This window comes from Phyllobates terribilis, unplaced genomic scaffold (assembly GCF_046119375.1).
Source record: "Phyllobates terribilis strain yellow unplaced genomic scaffold, ASM4611937v1 Scaffold_169__1_contigs__length_4117513, whole genome shotgun sequence".
NCBI lineage: Eukaryota > Metazoa > Chordata > Amphibia > Anura > Dendrobatidae > Phyllobates > Phyllobates terribilis.
Window position 1 is genome coordinate 2,828,227 of NW_027362929.1, and position 26,474 is coordinate 2,854,700.

Genomic DNA, 26,474 nt, shown 5'->3' on the forward strand with positions numbered 1-26,474 from the left:
AATTTTAAGCGCAGCAGAGTAACCAGCTCACATACCTGTTAGCTCAGGTGAGTTTAAAAGGCTGCTGTTGATAACAAGGGCATTTGCTAAATAGATGGTGTGTGTGCAACAATATACTGAAAGGTCAATTATATTGTGCAGCTTATCTCACCACCTGTAGTTATTTAGGTGAAAGCTCCAAAATGCTTGCCTAATATGTCTGTTTATCCAAAAGGAAGTATAGAGGGAGAGCTAGATAGATAGCATTGCATTACATTACATTACATGGCAATGCAATGCACAGTTGCTGAAGTTGAACCAAAATGAGCTTGTCATCTGGCTTCTGCAACTTTTAACATGAAAAATCCAATGAGGAGAAGAAAAGCAAAGCCAAAGAGTCCATCCCAAAATCCGACAAACAAGCAAAATGAACAAAAAGCATTGAATTCAATTCTTTCTGATTTTAGAAACTGCATTAAAGAAGGGGTGCACCGGTCCTGGAGATACTGCAATACCAGGTCAATGCGTGGAGTGGACAGAGCAAGCTCTTTTTCCATCTCCCTGTTCTAAAAATCCATTTAATATATGGTCCCCAGATAGGGGACGTATCAGATATTAAACTGATAAGAACAGATACTACACTTGATCTTAGCCAAAAGGCCGAGAAGCGATAACCAGAATTGGTTTCCGACTACGGTGCCACCCAAGGATTCTGAAAAGTCCATTTGTGGAGATGGCCACCTGGACTCCCGTTAAGAAGACATGCTGTCAACCTCTAGATCCCTCACATGCCTGCACTTTTCGGCTTGCTGCTGCTGCAATCCACGCGTTTTAGATCTGCATAACTCCACCTCTTTTAGCACAGTACCCTCAACCCCCGGCTGTTCCCACCCGCCTCAACACCGTTGGAAGGGAGGAGAACCAATTAAGGCGGGGGGGGGGGTGGAACGAGCAGCTGTCTACCCTTAGCAGGAGGGTTGCTGATTAATTACCTCTCCTGCTGCTGCTGGCTGTTCAGCAGCAGACTGAAGGTGGCTGCTGCTGTGCGCAGGTATATAAAGGCTCAGAGCCTATTATGACACGCGCAGCCAGCGTTCCATTGCCACATTCCGTCTACTGCAGGCGGGATACCTGGATGGCTGAATGTCACTGAGAAGCTCACAGAGACCGCCATAAGCAACAGTTTAAAAGAATGCCACAGACTAATCAACCAAACTTTTTGGGTTGGTTTCTCTTTTATAGTCTGCAGGCATTAAATGAAAGAAGTCAGTGTTCCAGCAGAGGGAGACAACGTTTCAGAAAAGGCATTGTAGCAAACCAAAAAAGAAATTTTAAGCGCAGCAGAGTAACCAGCTCACATACCTGTTAGCTCAGGTGAGTTTAAAAGGCTGCTGTTGATAACAAGGGCATTTGCTAAATAGATGGTGTGTGTGCAACAATATACTGAAAGGTCAATTATATTGTGCAGCTTATCTCACCACCTGTAGTTATTTAGGTGAAAGCTCCAAAATGCTTGCCTAATATGTCTGTTTATCCAAAAGGAAGTATAGAGGGAGAGCTAGATAGATAGCATTGCATTACATTACATTACATGGCAATGCAATGCACAGTTGCTGAAGTTGAACCAAAATGAGCTTGTCATCTGGCTTCTGCAACTTTTAACATGAAAAATCCAATGAGGAGAAGAAAAGCAAAGCCAAAGAGTCCATCCCAAAATCCGACAAACAAGCAAAATGAACAAAAAGCATTGAATTCAATTCTTTCTGATTTTAGAAACTGCATTAAAGAAGGGGTGCACCGGTCCTGGAGATACTGCAATACCAGGTCAATGCGTGGAGTGGACAGAGCAAGCTCTTTTTCCATCTCCCTGTTCTAAAAATCCATTTAATATATGGTCCCCAGATAGGGGACGTATCAGATATTAAACTGATAAGAACAGATACTACACTTGATCTTAGCCAAAAGGCCGAGAAGCGATAACCAGAATTGGTTTCCGACTACGGTGCCACCCAAGGATTCTGAAAAGTCCATTTGTGGAGATGGCCACCTGGACTCCCGTTAAGAAGACATGCTGTCAACCTCTAGATCCCTCACATGCCTGCACTTTTCGGCTTGCTGCTGCTGCAATCCACGCGTTTTAGATCTGCATAACTCCACCTCTTTTAGCACAGTACCCTCAACCCCCGGCTGTTCCCACCCGACTCAACACCGTTGGAAGGGAGGAGAACCAATTAAGGCGGGGAGGGGGGGTGGAACGAGCAGCTGTCTACCCTTAGCAGGAGGGTTGCTGATTAATTACCTCTCCTGCTGCTGCTGCTGCTGGCTGTCCAGCAGCAGACTGAAGGTGGCTGCTGCTGTGCGCAGGTATATAAAGGCTCAGAGCCTATTATGACACGCGCAGCCAGCGTTCCATTGCCACATTCCGTCTACTGCATGCGGGATACCTGGATGGCTGAATGTCACTGAGAAGCTCACAGAGACCGCCATAAGCAACAGTTTAAAAGAATGCCACAGACTAATCAACCAAACTTTTTGGGTTGGTTTCTCTTTTATAGTCTGCAGGCATTAAATGAAAGAAGTCAGTGTTCCAGCAGAGGGAGACAACGTTTCAGAAAAGGCATTGTAGCAAACCAAAAAAGAAATTTTAAGCGCAGCAGAGTAACCAGCTCACATACCTGTTAGCTCAGGTGAGTTTAAAAGGCTGCTGTTGATAACAAGGGCATTTGCTAAATAGATGGTGTGTGTGCAACAATATACTGAAAGGTCAATTATATTGTGCAGCTTATCTCACCACCTGTAGTTATTTAGGTGAAAGCTCCAAAATGCTTGCCTAATATGTCTGTTTATCCAAAAGGAAGTATAGAGGGAGAGCTAGATAGATAGCATTGCATTACATTACATTACATGGCAATGCAATGCACAGTTGCTGAAGTTGAACCAAAATGAGCTTGTCATCTGGCTTCTGCAACTTTTAACATGAAAAATCCAATGAGGAGAAGAAAAGCAAAGCCAAAGAGTCCATCCCAAAATCCGACAAACAAGCAAAATGAACAAAAAGCATTGAATTCAATTCTTTCTGATTTTAGAAACTGCATTAAAGAAGGGGTGCACCGGTCCTGGAGATACTGCAATACCAGGTCAATGCGTGGAGTGGACAGAGCAAGCTCTTTTTCCATCTCCCTGTTCTAAAAATCCATTTAATATATGGTCCCCAGATAGGGGACGTATCAGATATTAAACTGATAAGAACAGATACTACACTTGATCTTAGCCAAAAGGCCGAGAAGCGATAACCAGAATTGGTTTCCGACTACGGTGCCACCCAAGGATTCTGAAAAGTCCATTTGTGGAGATGGCCACCTGGACTCCCGTTAAGAAGACATGCTGTCAACCTCTAGATCCCTCACATGCCTGCACTTTTCGGCTTGCTGCTGCTGCAATCCACGCGTTTTAGATCTGCATAACTCCACCTCTTTTAGCACAGTACCCTCAACCCCCGGCTGTTCCCACCCGCCTCAACACCGTTGGAAGGGAGGAGAACCAATTAAGGCGGGGGGGGGGGTGGAACGAGCAGCTGTCTACCCTTAGCAGGAGGGTTGCTGATTAATTACCTCTCCTGCTGCTGCTGCTGCTGGCTGTCCAGCAGCAGACTGAAGGTGGCTGCTGCTGTGCGCAGGTATATAAAGGCTCAGAGCCTATTATGACACGCGCAGCCAGCGTTCCATTGCCACATTCCGTCTACTGCAGGCGGGATACCTGGATGGCTGAATGTCACTGAGAAGCTCACAGAGACCGCCATAAGCAACAGTTTAAAAGAATGCCACAGACTAATCAACCAAACTTTTTGGGTTGGTTTCTCTTTTATAGTCTGCAGGCATTAAATGAAAGAAGTCAGTGTTCCAGCAGAGGGAGACAACGTTTCAGAAAAGGCATTGTAGCAAACCAAAAAAGAAATTTTAAGCGCAGCAGAGTAACCAGCTCACATACCTGTTAGCTCAGGTGAGTTTAAAAGGCTGCTGTTGATAACAAGGGCATTTGCTAAATAGATGGTGTGTGTGCAACAATATACTGAAAGGTCAATTATATTGTGCAGCTTATCTCACCACCTGTAGTTATTTAGGTGAAAGCTCCAAAATGCTTGCCTAATATGTCTGTTTATCCAAAAGGAAGTATAGAGGGAGAGCTAGATAGATAGCATTGCATTACATTACATTACATGGCAATGCAATGCACAGTTGCTAAAGTTGAACCAAAATGAGCTTGTCATCTGGCTTCTGCAACTTTTAACATGAAAAATCCAATGAGGAGAAGAAAAGCAAAGCCAAAGAGTCCATCCCAAAATCCGACAAACAAGCAAAATGAACAAAAAGCATTGAATTCAATTCTTTCTGATTTTAGAAACTGCATTAAAGAAGGGGTGCACCGGTCCTGGAGATACTGCAATACCAGGTCAATGCGTGGAGTGGACAGAGCAAGCTCTTTTTCCATCTCCCTGTTCTAAAAATCCATTTAATATATGGTCCCCAGATAGGGGACGTATCAGATATTAAACTGATAAGAACAGATACTACACTTGATCTTAGCCAAAAGGCCGAGAAGCGATAACCAGAATTGGTTTCCGACTACGGTGCCACCCAAGGATTCTGAAAAGTCCATTTGTGGAGATGGCCACCTGGACTCCCGTTAAGAAGACATGCTGTCAACCTCTAGATCCCTCACATGCCTGCACTTTTCGGCTTGCTGCTGCTGCAATCCACGCGTTTTAGATCTGCATAACTCCACCTCTTTTAGCACAGTACCCTCAACCCCCGGCTGTTCCCACCCGACTCAACACCGTTGGAAGGGAGGAGAACCAATTAAGGCGGGGGGGGGGGGGTGGAACGAGCAGCTGTCTACCCTTAGCAGGAGGGTTGCTGATTAATTACCTCTCCTGCTGCTGCTGCTGCTGGCTGTCCAGCAGCAGACTGAAGGTGGCTGCTGCTGTGCGCAGGTATATAAAGGCTCAGAGCCTATTATAACACGCGCAGCCAGCTTTCCATTGCCACATTCCTTCTACTGCAGGCGGGATACCTGGATGGCTGAATGTCACTGAGAAGCTCACAGAGACCGCCATAAGCAACAGTTTAAAAGAATGCCACAGACTAATCAACCAAACTTTTTGGGTTGGTTTCTCTTTTATAGTCTGCAGGCATTAAATGAAAGAAGTCAGTGTTCCAGCAGAGGGAGACAACGTTTCAGAAAAGGCATTGTAGCAAACCAAAAAAGAAATTTTAAGCGCAGCAGAGTAACCAGCTCACATACCTGTTAGCTCAGGTGAGTTTAAAAGGCTGCTGTTGATAACAAGGGCATTTGCTAAATAGATGGTGTGTGTGCAACAATATACTGAAAGGTCAATTATATTGTGCAGCTTATCTCACCACCTGTAGTTATTTAGGTGAAAGCTCCAAAATGCTTGCCTAATATGTCTGTTTATCCAAAAGGAAGTATAGAGGGAGAGCTAGATAGATAGCATTGCATTACATTACATTACATGGCAATGCAATGCACAGTTGCTGAAGTTGAACCAAAATGAGCTTGTCATCTGGCTTCTGCAACTTTTAACATGAAAAATCCAATGAGGAGAAGAAAAGCAAAGCCAAAGAGTCCATCCCAAAATCCGACAAACAAGCAAAATGAACAAAAAGCATTGAATTCAATTCTTTCTGATTTTAGAAACTGCATTAAAGAAGGGGTGCACCGGTCCTGGAGATACTGCAATACCAGGTCAATGCGTGGAGTGGACAGAGCAAGCTCTTTTTCCATCTCCCTGTTCTAAAAATCCATTTAATATATGGTCCCCAGATAGGGGACGTATCAGATATTAAACTGATAAGAACAGATACTACACTTGATCTTAGCCAAAAGGCCGAGAAGCGATAACCAGAATTGGTTTCCGACTACGGTGCCACCCAAGGATTCTGAAAAGTCCATTTGTGGAGATGGCCACCTGGACTCCCGTTAAGAAGACATGCTGTCAACCTCTAGATCCCTCACATGCCTGCACTTTTCGGCTTGCTGCTGCTGCAATCCACGCGTTTTAGATCTGCATAACTCCACCTCTTTTAGCACAGTACCCTCAACCCCCGGCTGTTCCCACCCGCCTCAACACCGTTGGAAGGGAGGAGAACCAATTAAGGCGGGGGGGGGGGGGGTGGAACGAGCAGCTGTCTACCCTTAGCAGGAGGGTTGCTGATTAATTACCTCTCCTGCTGCTGCTGCTGCTGGCTGTCCAGCAGCAGACTGAAGGTGGCTGCTGCTGTGCGCAGGTATATAAAGGCTCAGAGCCTATTATGACACGCGCAGCCAGCGTTCCATTGCCACATTCCGTCTACTGCAGGCGGGATACCTGGATGGCTGAATGTCACTGAGAAGCTCACAGAGACCGCCATAAGCAACAGTTTAAAAGAATGCCACAGACTAATCAACCAAACTTTTTGGGTTGGTTTCTCTTTTATAGTCTGCAGGCATTAAATGAAAGAAGTCAGTGTTCCAGCAGAGGGAGACAACGTTTCAGAAAAGGCATTGTAGCAAACCAAAAAAGAAATTTTAAGCGCAGCAGAGTAACCAGCTCACATACCTGTTAGCTCAGGTGAGTTTAAAAGGCTGCTGTTGATAACAAGGGCATTTGCTAAATAGATGGTGTGTGTGCAACAATATACTGAAAGGTCAATTATATTGTGCAGCTTATCTCACCACCTGTAGTTATTTAGGTGAAAGCTCCAAAATGCTTGCCTAATATGTCTGTTTATCCAAAAGGAAGTATAGAGGGAGAGCTAGATAGATAGCATTGCATTACATTACATTACATGGCAATGCAATGCACAGTTGCTGAAGTTGAACCAAAATGAGCTTGTCATCTGGCTTCTGCAACTTTTAACATGAAAAATCCAATGAGGAGAAGAAAAGCAAAGCCAAAGAGTCCATCCCAAAATCCGACAAACAAGCAAAATGAACAAAAAGCATTGAATTCAATTCTTTCTGATTTTAGAAACTGCATTAAAGAAGGGGTGCACCGGTCCTGGAGATACTGCAATACCAGGTCAATGCGTGGAGTGGACAGAGCAAGCTCTTTTTCCATCTCCCTGTTCTAAAAATCCATTTAATATATGGTCCCCAGATAGGGGACGTATCAGATATTAAACTGATAAGAACAGATTTTTTTCTTTTTCATTTTGTTGTTATATTTCAGTTGTTATTTCTCTTCTAATATTTCTCTTGCCTTATAATCTGTTCATGCTACAAGGTTCCACAGATGAAAGTTCCATAGACTCTTGGCTCTTTTTTTCCCAATTCTCTTCAGATCTAACAGGTAATAAATATATATTTCACTTAGTGCTAATTTTATGCATTCACTTTCACTTATAAAATCTGTTTTAAAAAGCAATATGTTTCGGACTTTCCATAGCGCATTCTTTATTCCATTTATCATTATCCAAATGACTCTTTCTTTTTCTTTTGATTGACATGTAAAATTTCCATATAAAACTACTTCGTGATTTAAAAACTTAAGACCAGTAACAAACTTTAAGAGACTTCCAACTTCTTTCCAGACATTTTGGGCATAAAAACAGTTCCAAAAGGTGTGTAAAACTGTTTCCTCTCTAACACAGCCTGTTCTAGGGCATCTTGCAGTATTGCACAATCCCCTTCTGTGTTGAAAAAATCTAACAGGAACACATTCTTGCACTATTGCCCATGCCAAGTCTTTATATTCATTTGTTAGATAAGGTGCATAAGTCATTCTCCAAATTCTTCCACTTTTAGTGTAAGTAAAGTTTGCCACTGCTGTCATCGTTTCTTTTCTCTTTGTCTCTAGAGCCAGTCTTCTTGAATTTGACAGCATCTCCACATCTACTTCAGGTAAGTTATAAAGTCTAATTGTTTTTTCTAGTAAGACATATTGTTTTGGCGGTGTAATTAGGACAGGAGAATTTTGGGGCAATGTTATCCACTTTCTTTTCCTAAAGATATCTCCAGCTGCATATCTTAAGTAGAAAGACCAATGAGTTCTTAGATTGGTCATTTTGAAGCAAAAACTAAAGAACTTTAGGTACAAAAATTTTTTGATATTTGGGATATTCTTTCCACCATATTTATGCTGCTTGTACATTGTCTCTCTTCGAACCTTCTCCATTTTTGATCCCCACAGAAAAAGAAAAATTTGTCTCTGGAGAAACTTTATTGTGTTCTCATTCGGGGGGTACACCATACTTAAAAACAACATTATCGGCAACAACAAAGACTTAATGATCAAGTTTTTACCTTCCATTGATAATTTTCTGAGTTTCCATAAACTTATCTTCTTTTGCATTTTCTCCTTCACCAACTGCCAACTTTCTTCTCCATCATTCTTTTTTGTAAACACAACACCTAAAATTTTGATCTTATCACTTCTTATTTTAAGTTGAGGAATCTGCGCATCTGACCAATCACCGAATCCAAGACATTCGCTCTTCTCCAAGTTCAGTTTGAAGGCAGATGCTAAACAGAAAAAATCAGTAGTTCTTACTGCTCTTCTCAGCGATTGTTCTGAGTCGCACAGGATCGTGATGTCATCCATGTACCCCAGTGACTTAGTACTTAGTCCATTTCCACCTGGTATGGGTACACCTTTCACCATCTTATCTTTCCTCAACATTGCCAGTAGAGGCTCGATTGCGCAGATAAAGAGCAGAGGCGAAAGTGGGCATCCTTGTTTGACGCCCGACTTTAGAAAAACTTCTGAAGATAAAAAACCATTAATTAAAATCCTGCTAAAACTTCCATCATATAAAAGTGCAATGTGCTTAATAAAAACATCCGGGAATTTCATTTTCTTTAACACAGAATACAGGTACTTATGAGAGACTCTGTCGTACGCTTTCTGGAAATCAAGGGACAGAAGAGCTAGCTTTTGCTTCCTCTCTTGCTGATACCAAATTGCGTCCCGTATAATATTCAAGTTTTCTGCAATTGTACGACCAGGCACACCACATACCTGATCAGGATGCACGACCTTCTCTATCACCTTCTTCATTCTGTTCACCATGATTTTTGCCATAATTTTATAATCTACGTTGAGTAACGTGATTGGTCTCCAGTTCTCTAGATTAGTCTTATCTCCTTTTTTAAAAAGCAGGGTGACCACACCACTTCTCCAAGATTCAGGCAATTTGTCACATAAAAAGACAGCTTTAAAAATCTCAAACAGGTCGTCTTTTAAAATCTCCCAAAAAGTAAGATAAAATTCAATTTGTAGTCCGTCAGTACCCGGTGTTTTTCCTCTAGAAAAGCTTTTGATTGCACTTAGCAGTTCTTCTTCACAGATATCTTCAATCAACAACTCTTGATCTTGCTTTTCAAGGTGATTCTGCAATGAATTAAGAGCATCAGGTAAAAAATCAGCGTCAATTTTCTTTTCGCTAAAAAGATTTTGATAAAAAGTTTGCGCTTTGTCCAACAGTCCATCTTTAGTTGTTTCACCATCAAGTTCTTTAATTAATTCTTTGCGTTCTAAAGATTTTTTGAAAAAGAACCTGGAACATGTTTCATTTTTTTCCATATGTTCTACCTTGGCGTTGAAAATTATTTCTTTGCCTTTCTGTTCAATTGCTTTTTTAATGTCTTCTTTGACTTGTAAAATAACATCCTCCATATCTATCCCTGCATTTCTGAGTTTGTAACCTGTTTGCAGTTTTGTATTCAGGTCTTTAAACCATTTCTGATTCTGTCTGGCCTTCCTTTTGCCAGCTAAGAGAAAAAAATGTCTAATTTGAGACTTCACATACTCCCACCATTCTAGAATTCTTTTGTAATAACGTTTTTTCCCCTGTAGTTTTTTATAAAATTTCAAAAATTCCTCTTTTATACTTTCATCTTCCAGCAGCAGAGTGTTCAACTTCCAGACACCTCGCCCTTTCTCTAGACTGGGCAATTCCAAGTGAGTAATTAACGTTTTGTGGTCAGAAAAGATGTTACCTGTTAGATCCACTTTATTCACTTTAAAACTCTGTGATGTCAGAACAAAGTCAATTCTTGATTTTAGAAGATTGTTCTCCCAAGTGTATCCTGGTTCAGAGGTATTCTTTACTCTCCAGACATCATTCAGGCAAGTATCGTCGATTAGATTTTTAAACTGCATCTCAGTTTTGTCTTTCCTTCTAGTACCTGATGTCCTATTTTCATCAGACCAGATACAATTGAAGTCACCGCCAACCACAGTTGGTGTAGGACCAGGTATAAAGAGTTTGATGATATCTAATAAACTGGATCTTTCCTCTTTAATCGGAGATGCATAAACATTAATCAGCTTGAACTCGGATCCACAGTAACTCACATTAACAACTAGTGCACGTCCAGGTTCAACTTCAGTGAACGAGGTAACCTTAAAGTCTTTGTTTTTAAACAGGACACCAACACCAGTAGCACGCGATCCATTTTCACTGGACCAGATGGAAGGTCCGTTCGCCCAATCTTCCCTTAGTTTGTTATAGTTAGGGTCATGGTCAATGCCGCATTCTTGAAGTAAAAAAATATCAGCATCTAAAGTCATCAGGTAAGAAAATAAAGCAGCTCTCTTGACAGAGCCCTTTAAACTCCTCACATTTAGTGAGGCAATTTTGAGTGTAGCCATAAATCATTTAAACAGAGCTTGAGTCCGTATCTGACATGAATCCGACCGGGGTAGAGGGACCCGCAGAAACGTCCGTGTCTGAGAATTCCTCGATGTTCACCGGATCAGATGGGTTTACAGGTTTAGGAACTGAGATGATCGGTTTAGGTGAGTAATTAGGGAGGACTATTTTCAAACGCCCAGCAGGTCTTTTGCTGGCGCTCTCTCCCTTAAACAAACTCGACTTCTCCTTTTTCCTTTTCCTCAAAACCTCCACGTCAATGTCAATCTCCTCCTCCTCCTCCTCACCACCAGCCTCCTTAGAAGACTCCTCTCCCATCTCCACTTCAGACTCAGCTGGATTCTCCTCCACCACATGACCATCTGGACTCTCCGACCAATCCTTGAGAACAATGCTATCCCCAGGCGGGTCCCCAGCAGTGTCCTTGGGCGGATCCCCAGAAGGGTTCCCGGGAGGGTCCTTGGATTTGTCTGTTTGTTCTTCAGGACTGGACCGCTTCGGAGGGGCTCCCCCCCGAGCTGCATCTGCATAGCTGAAGGTCTTTTTTCTCAACGGACAATCCCGAAAAGAGTGCCCAGGGATACGGCAGATATTACAGATCATCTGATTTGGGCAGTTCAGAGTGACATGTCCTTTTTGATAGCACTTCTTGCAAAGAGCGTTCTCCTCCTTGCAGCTCTCAAAGGAATGCCCAAAGTCCATACATTTTCTGCAGAAGATAGGCATCCCTGGATAGAAGAGTCTTCCTCTCTCTCTGCCAATCAGGAAGCTCTGAGGCGGATGAATGAGTCCACCAATTCCCAAACCTTCTCTCAGCTTCACGATGAACTTGTATTTTCCGGTCCACAACCTCTCAGAGTTCATGATTTTGTGAGAAAAGTGGACCTCAGAGCAATAGTTATGCAGAAACGCAGCCACATCCTTTTCAGAGACATGCGGATTGCTCATATGAACCACCACAGACTTCTCTTCTGCCAGGCAGAGGGTCACAAAACACAGTCCTTTAAGATCTTCCTCCTGAAGTCTCAGCTTGATCTGATGGTAAAAATTCTGAGATGCCACTTCAGAGGTCAGGGTAAGCACAAAGCGTCCAGGAGCATCTTGAAGTGCCAGAATGTTCTCCCTTTTCACCTGCAGGATCTCAAGCAGGACCTTCCTCACGAAGAAAGACAGGGAGAACTTGTCACGGGCTCGCTCTTCAACTTCAATCTTGAAAGAGTTCTTGATCTTCAAGTCGCCAGCTCCAGCAGAACGGAGAGTAGCCGATGTCGCCATCGCCATATTCAGGTAAGTCGATCGCCTTCTTGGTTCTCTTCAGCACGCACACCCCCTATAGCAGCAGGAGGCTTAAGACAGTAGAACTGCCGATGCCTCAAGGCCGAGGATGCGATAGGCTTTGGAGTCTTCCAGCAACAACACTTGGTCGTAGCCAAAAGGCCGAGAAGCGATAACCAGAATTGGTTTCCGACTACGGTGCCACCCAAGGATTCTGAAAAGTCCATTTGTGGAGATGGCCACCTGGACTCCCGTTAAGAAGACATGCTGTCAACCTCTAGATCCCTCACATGCCTGCACTTTTCGGCTTGCTGCTGCTGCAATCCACGCGTTTTAGATCTGCATAACTCCACCTCTTTTAGCACAGTACCCTCAACCCCCGGCTGTTCCCACCCGCCTCAACACCGTTGGAAGGGAGGAGAACCAATTAAGGCGGGGGGGGGTGGAACGAGCAGCTGTCTACCCTTAGCAGGAGGGTTGCTGATTAATTACCTCTCCTGCTGCTGCTGCTGCTGGCTGTCCAGCAGCAGACTGAAGGTGGCTGCTGCTGTGCGCAGGTATATAAAGGCTCAGAGCCTATTATGACACGCGCAGCCAGCGTTCCATTGCCACATTCCGTCTACTGCAGGCGGGATACCTGGATGGCTGAATGTCACTGAGAAGCTCACAGAGACCGCCATAAGCAACAGTTTAAAAGAATGCCACAGACTAATCAACCAAACTTTTTGGGTTGGTTTCTCTTTTATAGTCTGCAGGCATTAAATGAAAGAAGTCAGTGTTCCAGCAGAGGGAGACAACGTTTCAGAAAAGGCATTGTAGCAAACCAAAAAAGAAATTTTAAGCGCAGCAGAGTAACCAGCTCACATACCTGTTAGCTCAGGTGAGTTTAAAAGGCTGCTGTTGATAACAAGGGCATTTGCTAAATAGATGGTGTGTGTGCAACAATATACTGAAAGGTCAATTATATTGTGCAGCTTATCTCACCACCTGTAGTTATTTAGGTGAAAGCTCCAAAATGCTTGCCTAATATGTCTGTTTATCCAAAAGGAAGTATAGAGGGAGAGCTAGATAGATAGCATTGCATTACATTACATTACATGGCAATGCAATGCACAGTTGCTGAAGTTGAACCAAAATGAGCTTGTCATCTGGCTTCTGCAACTTTTAACATGAAAAATCCAATGAGGAGAAGAAAAGCAAAGCCAAAGAGTCCATCCCAAAATCCGACAAACAAGCAAAATGAACAAAAAGCATTGAATTCAATTCTTTCTGATTTTAGAAACTGCATTAAAGAAGGGGTGCACCGGTCCTGGAGATACTGCAATACCAGGTCAATGCGTGGAGTGGACAGAGCAAGCTCTTTTTCCATCTCCCTGTTCTAAAAATCCATTTAATATATGGTCCCCAGATAGGGGACGTATCAGATATTAAACTGATAAGAACAGATACTACACTTGATCTTAGCCAAAAGGCCGAGAAGCGATAACCAGAATTGGTTTCCGACTACGGTGCCACCCAAGGATTCTGAAAAGTCCATTTGTGGAGATGGCCACCTGGACTCCCGTTAAGATGACATGCTGTCAACCTCTAGATCCCTCACATGCCTGCACTTTTCGGCTTGCTGCTGCTGCAATCCACGCGTTTTAGATCTGCATAACTCCACCTCTTTTAGCACAGTACCCTCAAAGCCCGGCTGTTCCCACCCGCCTCAACACCGTTGGAAGGGAGGAGAACCAATTAAGGCGGGGGGGGGTGGATCGAGCAGCTGTCTACCCTTAGCAGGAGGGTTGCTGATTAATTACCTCTCCTGCTGCTGCTGCTGCTGGCTGTCCAGCAGCAGACTGAAGGTGGCTGCTGCTGTGCGCAGGTATATAAAGGCTCAGAGCCTATTATGACACGCGCAGCCAGCGTTCCATTGCCACATTCCGTCTACTGCAGGCGGGATACCTGGATGGCTGAATGTCACTGAGAAGCTCACAGAGACCGCCATAAGCAACAGTTTAAAAGAATGCCACAGACTAATCAACCAAACTTTTTGGGTTGGTTTCTCTTTTATAGTCTGCAGGCATTAAATGAAAGAAGTCAGTGTTCCAGCAGAGGGAGACAACGTTTCAGAAAAGGCATTGTAGCAAACCAAAAAAGAAATTTTAAGCGCAGCAGAGTAACCAGCTCACATACCTGTTAGCTCAGGTGAGTTTAAAAGGCTGCTGTTGATAACAAGGGCATTTGCTAAATAGATGGTGTGTGTGCAACAATATACTGAAAGGTCAATTATATTGTGCAGCTTATCTCACCACCTGTAGTTATTTAGGTGAAAGCTCCAAAATGCTTGCCTAATATGTCTGTTTATCCAAAAGGAAGTATAGAGGGAGAGCTAGATAGATAGCATTGCATTACATTACATTACATGGCAATGCAATGCACAGTTGCTGAAGTTGAACCAAAATGAGCTTGTCATCTGGCTTCTGCAACTTTTAACATGAAAAATCCAATGAGGAGAAGAAAAGCAAAGCCAAAGAGTCCATCCCAAAATCCGACAAACAAGCAAAATGAACAAAAAGCATTGAATTCAATTCTTTCTGATTTTAGAAACTGCATTAAAGAAGGGGTGCATCGGTCCTGGAGATACTGCAATACCAGGTCAATGCGTGGAGTGGACAGAGCAAGCTCTTTTTCCATCTCCCTGTTCTAAAAATCCATTTAATATATGGTCCCCAGATAGGGGACGTATCAGATATTAAACTGATAAGAACAGATACTACACTTGATCTTAGCCAAAAGGCCGAGAAGCGATAACCAGAATTGGTTTCCGACTACGGTGCCACCCAAGGATTCTGGAAAGTCCATTTGTGGAGATGGCCACCTGGACTCCCGTTAAGAAGACATGCTGTCAACCTCTAGATCCCTCACATGCCTGCACTTTTCGGCTTGCTGCTGCTGCAATCCACGCGTTTTAGATCTGCATAACTCCACCTCTTTTAGCACAGTACCCTCATCCCCCGGCTGTTCCATCCCCGCCTCAACACCGTTGGAAGGGAGGAGAACCAATTAAGGCGGGGGGGGGTGGAACGAGCAGCTGTCTACCCTTAGCAGGAGGGTTGCTGATTAATTACCTCTCCTGCTGCTGCTGCTGGCTGTCCAGCAGCAGACTGAAGGTGGCTGCTGCTGTGCGCAGGTATATAAAGGCTCAGAGCCTATTATGACACGCGCAGCCAGCGTTCCATTGCCACATTCCGTCTACTGCAGGTGGGATACCTGGATGGCTGAATGTCACTGAGAAGCTCACAGAGACCGCCATAAGCAACAGTTTAAAAGAATGCCACAGACTAATCAACCAAACTTTTTGGGTTGGTTTCTCTTTTATAGTCTGCAGGCATTAAATGAAAGAAGTCAGTGTTCCAGCAGAGGGAGACAACGTTTCAGAAAAGGCATTGTAGCAAACCAAAAAAGAAATTTTAAGCGCAGCAGAGTAACCAGCTCACATACCTGTTAGCTCAGGTGAGTTTAAAAGGCTGCTGTTGATAACAAGGGCATTTGCTAAATAGATGGTGTGTGTGCAACAATATACTGAAAGGTCAATTATATTGTGCAGCTTATCTCACCACCTGTAGTTATTTAGGTGAAAGCTCCAAAATGCTTGCCTAATATGTCTGTTTATCCAAAAGGAAGTATAGAGGGAGAGCTAGATAGATAGCATTGCATTACATTACATTACATGGCAATGCAATGCACAGTTGCTGAAGTTGAACCAAAATGAGCTTGTCATCTGGCTTCTGCAACTTTTAACATGAAAAATCCAATGAGGAGAAGAAAAGCAAAGCCAAAGAGTCCATCCCAAAATCCGACAAACAAGCAAAATGAACAAAAAGCATTGAATTCAATTCTTTCTGATTTTAGAAACTGCATTAAAGAAGGGGTGCACCGGTCCTGGAGATACTGCAATACCAGGTCAATGCGTGGAGTGGACAGAGCAAGCTCTTTTTCCATCTCCCTGTTCTAAAAATCCATTTAATATATGGTCCCCAGATAGGGGACGTATCAGATATTAAACTGATAAGAACAGATACTACACTTGATCTTAGCCAAAAGGCCGAGAAGCGATAACCAGAATTGGTTTCCGACTACGGTGCCACCCAAGGATTCTGAAAAGTCCATTTGTGGAGATGGCCACCTGGACTCCCGTTAAGATGACATGCTGTCAACCTCTAGATCCCTCACATGCCTGCACTTTTCGGCTTGCTGCTGCTGCAATCCACGCGTTTTAGATCTGCATAACTCCACCTCTTTTAGCACAGTACCCTCAAAGCCCGGCTGTTCCCACCCGCCTCAACACCGTTGGAAGGGAGGAGAACCAATTAAGGCGGGGGGGGGTGGATCGAGCAGCTGTCTACCCTTAGCAGGAGGGTTGCTGATTAATTACCTCTCCTGCTGCTGCTGCTGCTGGCTGTCCAGCAGCAGACTGAAGGTGGCTGCTGCTGTGCGCAGGTATATAAAGGCTCAGAGCCTATTATGACACGCGCAGCCAGCGTTCCATTGCCACATTCCGTCTACTGCAGGCGGGATACCTGGATGGCTGAATGTCACTGAGAAGCTCACAGAGACCGCCATAAGCAACAGTTTAAAAGAATGCCACAGACTAATCAACCAAACTTTTTGGGTTGGTTTCTCTTTTATAGTCTGCAGGCATTAAATGAAAGAAGTCAGTGTTCCAGCAGAGGGAGACAACGTTTCAGAAAAGGCATTGTAGCAAACCAAAAAAGAAATTTTAAGCGCAGCAGAGTAACCAGCTCACATACCTGTTAGCTCAGGTGAGTTTAAAAGGCTGCTGTTGATAACAAGGGCATTTGCTAAATAGATGGTGTGTGTGCAACAATATGCTGAAAGGTCAATTATATTGTGCAGCTTATCTCACCACCTGTAGTTATTTAGGTGAAAGCTCCAAAATGCTTGCCTAATATGTCTGTTTATCCAAAAGGAAGTATAGAGGGAGAGCTAGATAGATAGCATTGCATTACATTACATTACATGGCAATGCAATGCACAGTTGCTGAAGTTGAACCAAAATGAGCTTGTCATCTGGCTTCTGCAACTTTTAACATGAAAAATCCAATGAGGAGAAGAAAAGCAAAGCCAAAGAGTCCATCCCAAAATCCGACAAACAAGCAAAATGAACAAAAAGCATTGAATTCAATTCTTTCTGATTTTAGAAACTGCATTAAAGAAGGGGTGCATCGGTCCTGGAGATACTGCAATACCAGGTCAATGCGTGGAGTGGACAGAGCAAGCTCTTTTTCCATCTCCCTGTTCTAAAAATCCATTTAATATATGGTCCCCAGATAGGGGACGTATCAGATATTAAACTGATAAGAACAGATACTACACTTGATCTTAGCCAAAAGGCCGAGAAGCGATAACCAGAATTGGTTTCCGACTACGGTGCCACCCAAGGATTCTGGAAAGTCCATTTGTGGAGATGGCCACCTGGACTCCCGTTAAGAAGACATGCTGTCAACCTCTAGATCCCTCACATGCCTGCACTTTTCGGCTTGCTGCTGCTGCAATCCACGCGTTTTAGATCTGCATAACTCCACCTCTTTTAGCACAGTACCCTCATCCCCCGGCTGTTCCCACCCGCCTCAACACCGTTGGAAGGGAGGAGAACCAATTAAGGCGGGGGGGGGTGGAACGAGCAGCTGTCTACCCTTAGCAGGAGGGTTGCTGATTAATTACCTCTCCTGCTGCTGCTGCTGGCTGTCCAGCAGCAGACTGAAGGTGGCTGCTGCTGTGCGCAGGTATATAAAGGCTCAGAGCCTATTATGACACGCGCAGCCAGCGTTCCATTGCCACATTCCGTCTACTGCAGGTGGGATACCTGGATGGCTGAATGTCACTGAGAAGCTCACAGAGACCGCCATAAGCAACAGTTTAAAAGAATGCCACAGACTAATCAACCAAACTTTTTGGGTTGGTTTCTCTTTTATAGTCTGCAGGCATTAAATGAAAGAAGTCAGTGTTCCAGCAGAGGGAGACAACGTTTCAGAAAAGGCATTGTAGCAAACCAAAAAAGAAATTTTAAGCGCAGCAGAGTAACCAGCTCACATACCTGTTAGCTCAGGTGAGTTTAAAAGGCTGCTGTTGATAACAAGGGCATTTGCTAAATAGATGGTGTGTGTGCAACAATATACTGAAAGGTCAATTATATTGTGCAGCTTATCTCACCACCTGTAGTTATTTAGGTGAAAGCTCCAAAATGCTTGCCTAATATGTCTGTTTATCCAAAAGGAAGTATAGAGGGAGAGCTAGATAGATAGCATTGCATTACATTACATTACATGGCAATGCAATGCACAGTTGCTGAAGTTGAACCAAAATGAGCTTGTCATCTGGCTTCTGCAACTTTTAACATGAAAAATCCAATGAGGAGAAGAAAAGCAAAGCCAAAGAGTCCATCCCAAAATCCGACAAACAAGCAAAATGAACAAAAAGCATTGAATTCAATTCTTTCTGATTTTAGAAACTGCATTAAAGAAGGGGTGCACCGGTCCTGGAGATACTGCAATACCAGGTCAATGCGTGGAGTGGACAGAGCAAGCTCTTTTTCCATCTCCCTGTTCTAAAAATCCATTTAATATATGGTCCCCAGATAGGGGACGTATCAGATATTAAACTGATAAGAACAGATAAGGTTTCAACGCAATTTTATTGATTCAAAAGTATATTTACAAAGGTTTTAAAAAAGAACATTTATAACATTACAATAAAATGATAAAACATGATAATAATCAATTCAAGTTTTTTGTAAAAACACAATTTACCATCATAAAACCATTGTAACAATTAAGAATATCATAATTACAGATGTACTTGGGTTTATTTAATTACCACTAATTGTGTTCCATAATTGTACACACCACATAGAAGCCGCTTCTTTTGCTCCATACAGTTTTTTATCTCTGAGATAGTAAATATACATTTCACTTAAAGCAATTTTTATACAGTCTGTTGAATCAATATGATCATGTTTGAAGAGTAAAATATTTCTAACTTTCCACATGGCATTTTTAAAACAATTAATAATAATCCAGGCAACTCGGAATTGTTTAAAATTTGGACACTTAAAAAGACCATAAAAGACATAAAAGTGATTAAAATCTTTCAGGCCACATGCCCATTTTAAAAGTGGGCCTACCTTTCTCCAAACCTCCTGTGCAAAAGGACAATTCCAAAAGAGATGCAATACAGACTCACTTTCCCCGCATATATCTCTTGGACATTTGGCTCTCGCCACCAGCCCCCGCCTATGTTGAAACTCACGGGTAGGGAGGCACTGGTGGACGATAGCCCAGGCAAGGTCCTTGTGTACATTTGCAAGATATTTCCCGTACACATTTCGCCACACCGTTTTGGACCTTGCCTGTGAAAAATTGGAGACAGGAATTGTGTCCTCAGAGTGTCTGCAAGCAATAGATACCTTCCTTTGGTCCCCCAATATATCAGGCTCCAATTCCTGGAGACCTAAAAGCCTGACCGTTTTCTCAAGTATCACATACTGTTTAGGTGGGCACAGGAGCACAGGAGAACTTAAAGGTAGGCTAAACCACCTTTTAAAAATCATTCCTGCTGCATATTTTAAAAAATAACTAAAAATGCCATCAGATTTAAAAACCTTAAAACAGAAGCAGAAATACTTTATATGGAAAAAGGTAAAAAAATTGGGTACATCTTTACCTCCATTAGATTTACATTTGTACATCAGATCTCTTTTTAACTTTTCCATTTTTGAACCCCATAAAAACATAAAAACAATTCTTGTTACTTTCTTGATTTGTAAATTGGAAGGGGGAAACACCATTGCAACATACAACATAATGGGAATTAAAACGGCTTTAATAATTAAAATTTTACCTTCCATACTAAGGTTCCTTAAATTCCACAATGAGATCTTTTTTTCAATTTTATCCATTGCAGAGTCCCAGTTAGGGTCCCCCTCATTGTCTTGGTTAAAAATAATTCCTAAAATTTTTATGTGATTTTTCTGTATCACTATCCCAGGGGTCAAAGAGGAGTCCCATCCCCCCACATTAAAACAGTCACATTTATCTATATTTAATTTAAAACCTGAGGCTTCACAGAAAAATTGTGTGTTTCTCAATACCCTCCTCAGTGATGTGGAATCTGGACATAGTATGGTAACATCATCCATGTAACTTAGGGCTTTAAGTTGCATACCCCTACTCCCGGGAATAGGTACCCCTTTAATTACTTTATCTTTTCTCAGTATGGTTAATAGTGGTTCCATAACACAGATAAAGAGCAGTGGTGAGAGAGGGCACCCTTGTTTCACCCCTGATAATAGAGGAACCCCCTTCGTTAAAAACCCATTTACAGAAATTTGACTAAAACAAGAATGATATAAAAGCATAATGCGGGTTAAAATTTTCTCTGGAAACGCCATTTTTTTAAGAACCATAAAAAGAAATTCATGCGATACCCTGTCAAAAGCTTTTTCAAAGTCTAAGGATAAAATAGCAAGGTTTTGACTTCTCTCTTTTGAATACCATATGGTATCCCTAATTATGTTGAGGGACTCAGCTATGGTTCTTCCGGGAACACCACATACCTGGTTAGGGTGAATTAATTTGGCTATAAAGGGTTTTAAACGGACTGCAATAAGTTTAGCTAAAATTTTATAATCAAGGTTTAAAAGCGTAATAGGCCGCCAGTTTTTAAGTTGGCTCCTATCCCCTTTTTTATATATTAAAGATACCAGACCTCTCCTCCAAGATGGGGGTAATTTATTAGTATTAAAAGCTTCTTTAAACAATAAAAACATATCGTTCTTTAAAATTCCCCAAAAAGTCAGATAAAACTCAATCGGTAGACCGTCTTCCCCAGGGGCTTTCCCACTGGAGAAACTTTTAAAAATCTGTAAAAGTTCCTCACTGGTGAGATCCCTAGATAAAATACCCTGGTCTAAAATATCTAACTTAAAATCAAGGGAATTAATAGCATACTCTAAAAAGGATGGATCTATAACTTTAGTGTTAAAAAGAAGTTGATAAAAATTAAAAGCTTTTCCTAACATACCCTTAATATCATTTTCACCTTCAAGATTTAGGATTGCATCCCTCCTCCCCATTACCTTTTTGAAGAAGAATTGGGAGCATTTCTCTCCTTCCTCCAGGTGATGTACATGGGAGTTAAAAATTATTTGTTTTCCTTTTTCATTAAGAGCATTTTTTATTTCAGACTTAAGATTTGCAATATCATCATCCACATCAATACCAACTTCTTTTAGTTTAAAGAGTACTTGTAATCTCATATTAAAAACATAAAACCACTGCTTTTTCTTTTTTGCTTTCATTTTCCCTGCCTTAATAAAAAATAATTTAATCTTAGGTTTAATGCTCTCCCACCAATCCAGCATCGAGGCGCGGGGGTCTCTCTTTGATTGCCAGCACTGGTAGGCCTGCACAAACCTCTTTTGAATATCAATATCCTCTAGGAGAGTTGTATTTAATCTCCATGGGCCTCTTGAGGTATTTTGTTCCCCTGCTAACTCTAAAAACACAGATAAAACTTTATGATCAGAGAATAAATTAGATAAAAGAAAACATTTACAAGGTTTAAAGGCAGTAGAAGCAAATATGAAATCAATTCTAGAAGAAACTCTTCCATTGGACCATGTAACACCTGGATCCGCCGGCAAGAGCTCCTTCCAGCAGTCCTGTAATCTAAAATCATCAATTAAACTTTTCAACAAATAGGAGGTACGGTCTTTACGATTCACATCCCCACCCTGCCGGGATTCCCCATCACGTAAACAATTAAAATCTCCTCCCACTAGCAGGGGGGTTGACCCAACACAAAATAATGGCAATATTTCAAGTAAATCCGCCCTTTCCTGCTTCCCAGGAGGAGCGTACACATTTAATAAACGTAAAGAAAGTCCATTAAAAACAAGATGTATTAAAATAGCTCTGCCAGGTATAATTTCAGTCACAGATTGAATGATGGTAGAATGTCCACGGCAAAGTAGTCCAACTCCGGCAGCACGACAGTCATTAGCACCGGACCACACAGAAGCGCCCAGTTTCCAGTCTTCTTTTAAGTCCTTATAATTTAAATTACTCTGTATACCACATTCTTGTAGAAAGCAGAAATCAAAGTCCAATGTCTCTAAATAAGAAAATAAAGCAGCCCTACGTGTAGGGCTCTTTAGGGACCTCACATTTAGTGAGGAGATTTTAAGAGGAACAGACATTAAGAAGAATCAGGATCTGAAGATGGGAAGAAGTCAATACACGGCACCTCCTCCTCCGCATCTCCAGGGGTCAGGATTTGTTTAATATTACCGGGATCTGAAGCAGGCAAAAAGGCATCATCCACTTTTGGCTCCTCATCTGGACCTCGACATCCGTGTTTTCTTTGGATATCAGGTTGCTTTACGTCCTCCCGTTGCCTTTTCAGAGGCTGGGAGCTGTCCATCTTTTCCAAGTCCTGTGCATCTGCAGTCCTCATGGCGGTCTGGTCTATGGAACGGGTGTCATCCCTCTGGGTCGTCTTGTCCTCTGGTCTGGTCACGGAACTACTGCGACTTCTGGTTCGAGGACCAGGGCTCGACTGGGTCTTAGCCGGGTCCTTTTTACTTCGCGCCCTAGAGGTCTCTCTTTCCGACACACTGGTTGATCGATTAAGGAGCGTACCCTTTTTGCCCTTACTCAAGATCACCGATGATGGTGTGGCGAATCTGGGTGCTTGCTTAATCGGGGTACTAGAGGTCTCCTCAGTTCCACATAATGCCGGTGGTGCATTCATGCTGGATGAGGACCCTTCCTCTTGACTCTGAGATACGGCAACATCTAGAGCCAGAACATCGATCAATTCCACAGAGAGCGAACCCTCGGTTAATCTTATGGAGCCCCTACGACCGTCCTTCTGTGGAACTACCAGCGGGCCCTCTGGCGGAGCCGTTGAAGGATTTGGTCCGGACCCGTCAGCGTGCGCCAACCCAGGTCCAGGGGCAGGTGTAGTAATACTCCCCCCGAAGTATTCTTGGATAGTCAGTTAACCTGACTTAAACATGTCATATGTTTTTGACTTTTTGCTCGGACAATTCCTGAAGGCGTGACCTGCCTTCCCACATAGGTTACATACGATCTCAGAGTCACACGTAGCGGAGGTGTGCCCACTCTTACCGCACTTGTTGCAAAAGACTACATGAGCCCTTGTACAATTTTCTCGTGTATGCCCATATTCATGACAATTCCGGCATTGAAGGGGCATTCCTGGGTAGCGTAGGAATCCCCTGACATTACCAATGGCAAAATTAGCAGGCGGGTGGTGAAGACCACCAATGCCGCTCTGATCTGGATGGAACTTCACCAGGTATTTCCTCTTCCCATTCCAGAAGCGCTGGGAGTTGAGGATATCATGTGAGAAGCGCACTGACTTGCAGTAACGCTTCAAAAAGGTTTCGATATCGCCCTCAGAGACGAATGGGCTGTACATGAAGATCACCAAGGGTACTTCCTCTTCACCGTACAGGAAGTCAAAGCTCAGCCCGTTCAGTCTCTCATCGTCCTTGTCCGCAACCATCAGTGCTGCATGGATATTATCACAGCATGATTTAGCCATAAAGGAAATGGTATATCGCCCACGGAATTCCTGATCGTAAAGACACAGGATCTTATCTCGCTCCAGGTGGAAGAACCCAAAAAGAATCTCATGCACGATGTACTGCAGATTCTTCTCATGGCGCTGGCATTCATCCACCATGATTCTAATGGACTGTCGCAGTGGAGTCTCCCCCACCGCAAATCCAAAAGAAAAAGGCATTTTCGTCCCTCAGGGACTAAGCCCTCCCCCAATAGTAACAAGGGAATGAATCCCACAAAAGCAGGAACAAACCCAAGACCGAGGGAGGGGTACCCCAAGAACTTACACAGCCCACTAAGCGATAAAGCTCAGCAAAGGAAAACGCCCTTATTTCCTCGGGTCGCCCCGAAGACAAGACGCGATCGCTCCCCGTTGTCCGGGGACTAAGCCGACCTGCCAATAGCTGCAAGGGGGTGAAGCTCCCTCCGTTAAGAGAGAGCGATCCCCCAAGGCCAACAAGTCGGGTACCCCAGGCACCTCCTAGCCGAGACCAAGGCAGCAACCGTTAGATCACTGTACCTGATCCTAGCCAAAAGGCCGAGAAGCGATAACCAGAATTGGTTTCCGACTACGGTGCCACCCAAGGATTCTGAAAAGTCCATTTGTGGAGATGGCCACCTGGACTCCCGTTAAGAAGACATGCTGTCAACCTCTAGATCCCTCACATGCCTGCACTTTCGGCTTGCTGCTGCTGCAATCCACGCGTTTTAGATCTGCATAACTCCACCTCTTTTAGCACAGTACCCTCAACCCCCGGCTGTTCCCACCCGCCTCAACACCGTTGGAAGGGAGGAGAACCAATTAAGGCGGGGGGGGGGGGGGGGTGGAACGAGCAGCTGTCTACCCTTAGCAGGAGGGTTGCTGATTAATTACCTCTCCTGCTGCTGCTGCTGCTGGCTGTCCAGCAGCAGACTGAAGGTGGCTGCTGCTGTGCGCAGGTATATAAAGGCTCAGAGCCTATTATGACACGCGCAGCCAGCGTTCCATTGCCACATTCCGTCTACTGCAGGCGGGATACCTGGATGGCTGAATGTCACTGAGAAGCTCACAGAGACCGCCATAAGCAACAGTTTAAAAGAATGCCACAGACTAATCAACCAAACTTTTTGGGTTGGTTTCTCTTTTATAGTCTGCAGGCATTAAATGAAAGAAGTCAGTGTTCCAGCAGAGGGAGACAACGTTTCAGAAAAGGCATTGTAGCAAACCAAAAAAGAAATTTTAGGCGCAGCAGAGTAACCAGCTCACATACCTGTTAGCTCAGGTGAGTTTAAAAGGCTGCTGTTGATAACAAGGGCATTTGCTAAATAGATGGTGTGTGTGCAGCAATATACTGAAAGGTCAATTATATTGTGCAGCTTATCTCACCACCTGTAGTTATTTAGGTGAAAGCTCCAAAATGCTTGCCTAATATGTCTGTTTATCCAAAAGGAAGTATAGAGGGAGAGCTAGATAGATAGCATTGCATTACATTACATTACATGGCAATGCAATGCACAGTTGCTGAAGTTGAACCAAAATGAGCTTGTCATCTGGCTTCTGCAACTTTTAACATGAAAAATCCAATGAGGAGAAGAAAAGCAAAGCCAAAGAGTCCATCCCAAAATCCGACAAACAAGCAAAATGAACAAAAAGCATTGAATTCAATTCTTTCTGATTTTAGAAACTGCATTAAAGAAGGGGTGCACCGGTCCTGGAGATACTGCAATACCAGGTCAATGCGTGGAGTGGACAGAGCAAGCTCTTTTTCCATCTCCCTGTTCTAAAAATCCATTTAATATATGGTCCCCAGATAGGGGACGTATCAGATATTAAACTGATAAGAACAGATACTACACTTGATCTTAGCCAAAAGGCCGAGAAGCGATAACCAGAATTGGTTTCCGACTACGGTGCCACCCAAGGATTCTGAAAAGTCCATTTGTGGAGATGGCCACCTGGACTCCCGTTAAGAAGACATGCTGTCAACCTCTAGATCCCTCACATGCCTGCACTTTTCGGCTTGCTGCTGCTGCAATCCACGCGTTTTAGATCTGCATAACTCCACCTCTTTTAGCACAGTACCCTCAACCCCCGGCTGTTCCCACCCGCCTCAACACCGTTGGAAGGGAGGAGAACCAATTAAGGCGGGGGGGGGTGGAACGAGCAGCTGTCTACCCTTAGCAGGAGGGTTGCTGATTAATTACCTCTCCTGCTGCTGCTGCTGCTGCTGGCTGTCCAGCAGCAGACTGAAGGTGGCTGCTGCTGTGCGCAGGTATATAAAGGCTCAGAGCCTATTATAACACGCGCAGCCAGCGTTCCATTGCCACATTCCGTCTACTGCAGGCGGGATACCTGGATGGCTGAATGTCACTGAGAAGCTCACAGAGACCGCCATAAGCAACAGTTTAAAAGAATGCCACAGACTAATCAACCAAACTTTTTGGGTTGGTTTCTCTTTTATAGTCTGCATGCATTAAATGAAAGAAGTCAGTGTTCCAGCAGAGGGAGACAACGTTTCAGAAAAGGCATTGTAGCAAACCAAAAAAGAAATTTTAAGCGCAGCAGAGTAACCAGCTCACATACCTGTTAGCTCAGGTGAGTTTAAAAGGCTGCTGTTGATAACAAGGGCATTTGCTAAATAGATGGTGTGTGTGCAACAATATACTGAAAGGTCAATTATATTGTGCAGCTTATCTCACCACCTGTAGTAATTTAGGTGAAAGCTCCAAAATGCTTGCCTAATATGTCTGTTTATCCAAAAGGAAGTATAGATATAGAGCTAGATAGATAGCATTGCATTACATTACATTACATGGCAATGCAATGCACAGTTGCTGAAGTTGAACCAAAATGAGCTTGTCATCTGGCTTCTGCAACTTTTAACATGAAAAATCCAATGAGGAGAAGAAAAGCAAAGCCAAAGAGTCCATC

At 43.3% G+C, this 26,474-nt stretch overlaps 11 non-coding genes and 1 pseudogene across 11 annotated transcripts; all 12 read right to left on the reverse strand.

Annotated features, from left to right (window-relative positions):
• Window positions 1-460: 460 nt before the first annotated feature.
• Window positions 461-651, reverse strand: LOC141209182 (U2 spliceosomal RNA). Its single transcript, XR_012279386.1, has one exon. It is a non-coding gene; the product is annotated as a U2 spliceosomal RNA (small nuclear RNA).
• Window positions 652-1,766: 1,115 nt separating this feature from the next.
• Window positions 1,767-1,957, reverse strand: LOC141209183 (U2 spliceosomal RNA). The gene has a single exon (XR_012279387.1). It is a non-coding gene; the product is annotated as a U2 spliceosomal RNA (small nuclear RNA).
• Window positions 1,958-3,079: 1,122 nt separating this feature from the next.
• Window positions 3,080-3,270, reverse strand: LOC141209184 (U2 spliceosomal RNA). The gene has a single exon (XR_012279388.1). It is a non-coding gene; the product is annotated as a U2 spliceosomal RNA (small nuclear RNA).
• Window positions 3,271-4,391: 1,121 nt separating this feature from the next.
• LOC141209185 (U2 spliceosomal RNA) lies at window positions 4,392-4,582 on the reverse strand. The gene has a single exon (XR_012279389.1). It is a non-coding gene; the product is annotated as a U2 spliceosomal RNA (small nuclear RNA).
• Window positions 4,583-5,705: 1,123 nt separating this feature from the next.
• Window positions 5,706-5,896, reverse strand: LOC141209186 (U2 spliceosomal RNA). Its single transcript, XR_012279390.1, has one exon. It is a non-coding gene; the product is annotated as a U2 spliceosomal RNA (small nuclear RNA).
• Window positions 5,897-7,020: 1,124 nt separating this feature from the next.
• On the reverse strand, window positions 7,021-7,200 carry LOC141210634 (U2 spliceosomal RNA; annotated as a pseudogene).
• Window positions 7,201-13,199: 5,999 nt separating this feature from the next.
• Window positions 13,200-13,390, reverse strand: LOC141209187 (U2 spliceosomal RNA). Its single transcript, XR_012279391.1, has one exon. It is a non-coding gene; the product is annotated as a U2 spliceosomal RNA (small nuclear RNA).
• Window positions 13,391-14,509: 1,119 nt separating this feature from the next.
• Window positions 14,510-14,700, reverse strand: LOC141209860 (U2 spliceosomal RNA). The gene has a single exon (XR_012280049.1). It is a non-coding gene; the product is annotated as a U2 spliceosomal RNA (small nuclear RNA).
• Window positions 14,701-15,817: 1,117 nt separating this feature from the next.
• LOC141209188 (U2 spliceosomal RNA) lies at window positions 15,818-16,008 on the reverse strand. The gene has a single exon (XR_012279392.1). It is a non-coding gene; the product is annotated as a U2 spliceosomal RNA (small nuclear RNA).
• Window positions 16,009-17,127: 1,119 nt separating this feature from the next.
• On the reverse strand, window positions 17,128-17,318 carry LOC141209862 (U2 spliceosomal RNA). The gene has a single exon (XR_012280051.1). It is a non-coding gene; the product is annotated as a U2 spliceosomal RNA (small nuclear RNA).
• A 1,116-nt stretch (window positions 17,319-18,434) lies between these two features.
• On the reverse strand, window positions 18,435-18,623 carry LOC141210614 (U2 spliceosomal RNA). Its single transcript, XR_012280764.1, has one exon. It is a non-coding gene; the product is annotated as a U2 spliceosomal RNA (small nuclear RNA).
• A 6,615-nt stretch (window positions 18,624-25,238) lies between these two features.
• LOC141209189 (U2 spliceosomal RNA) lies at window positions 25,239-25,429 on the reverse strand. The gene has a single exon (XR_012279393.1). It is a non-coding gene; the product is annotated as a U2 spliceosomal RNA (small nuclear RNA).
• Between the last annotated feature and the right edge of the window lie 1,045 nt (window positions 25,430-26,474).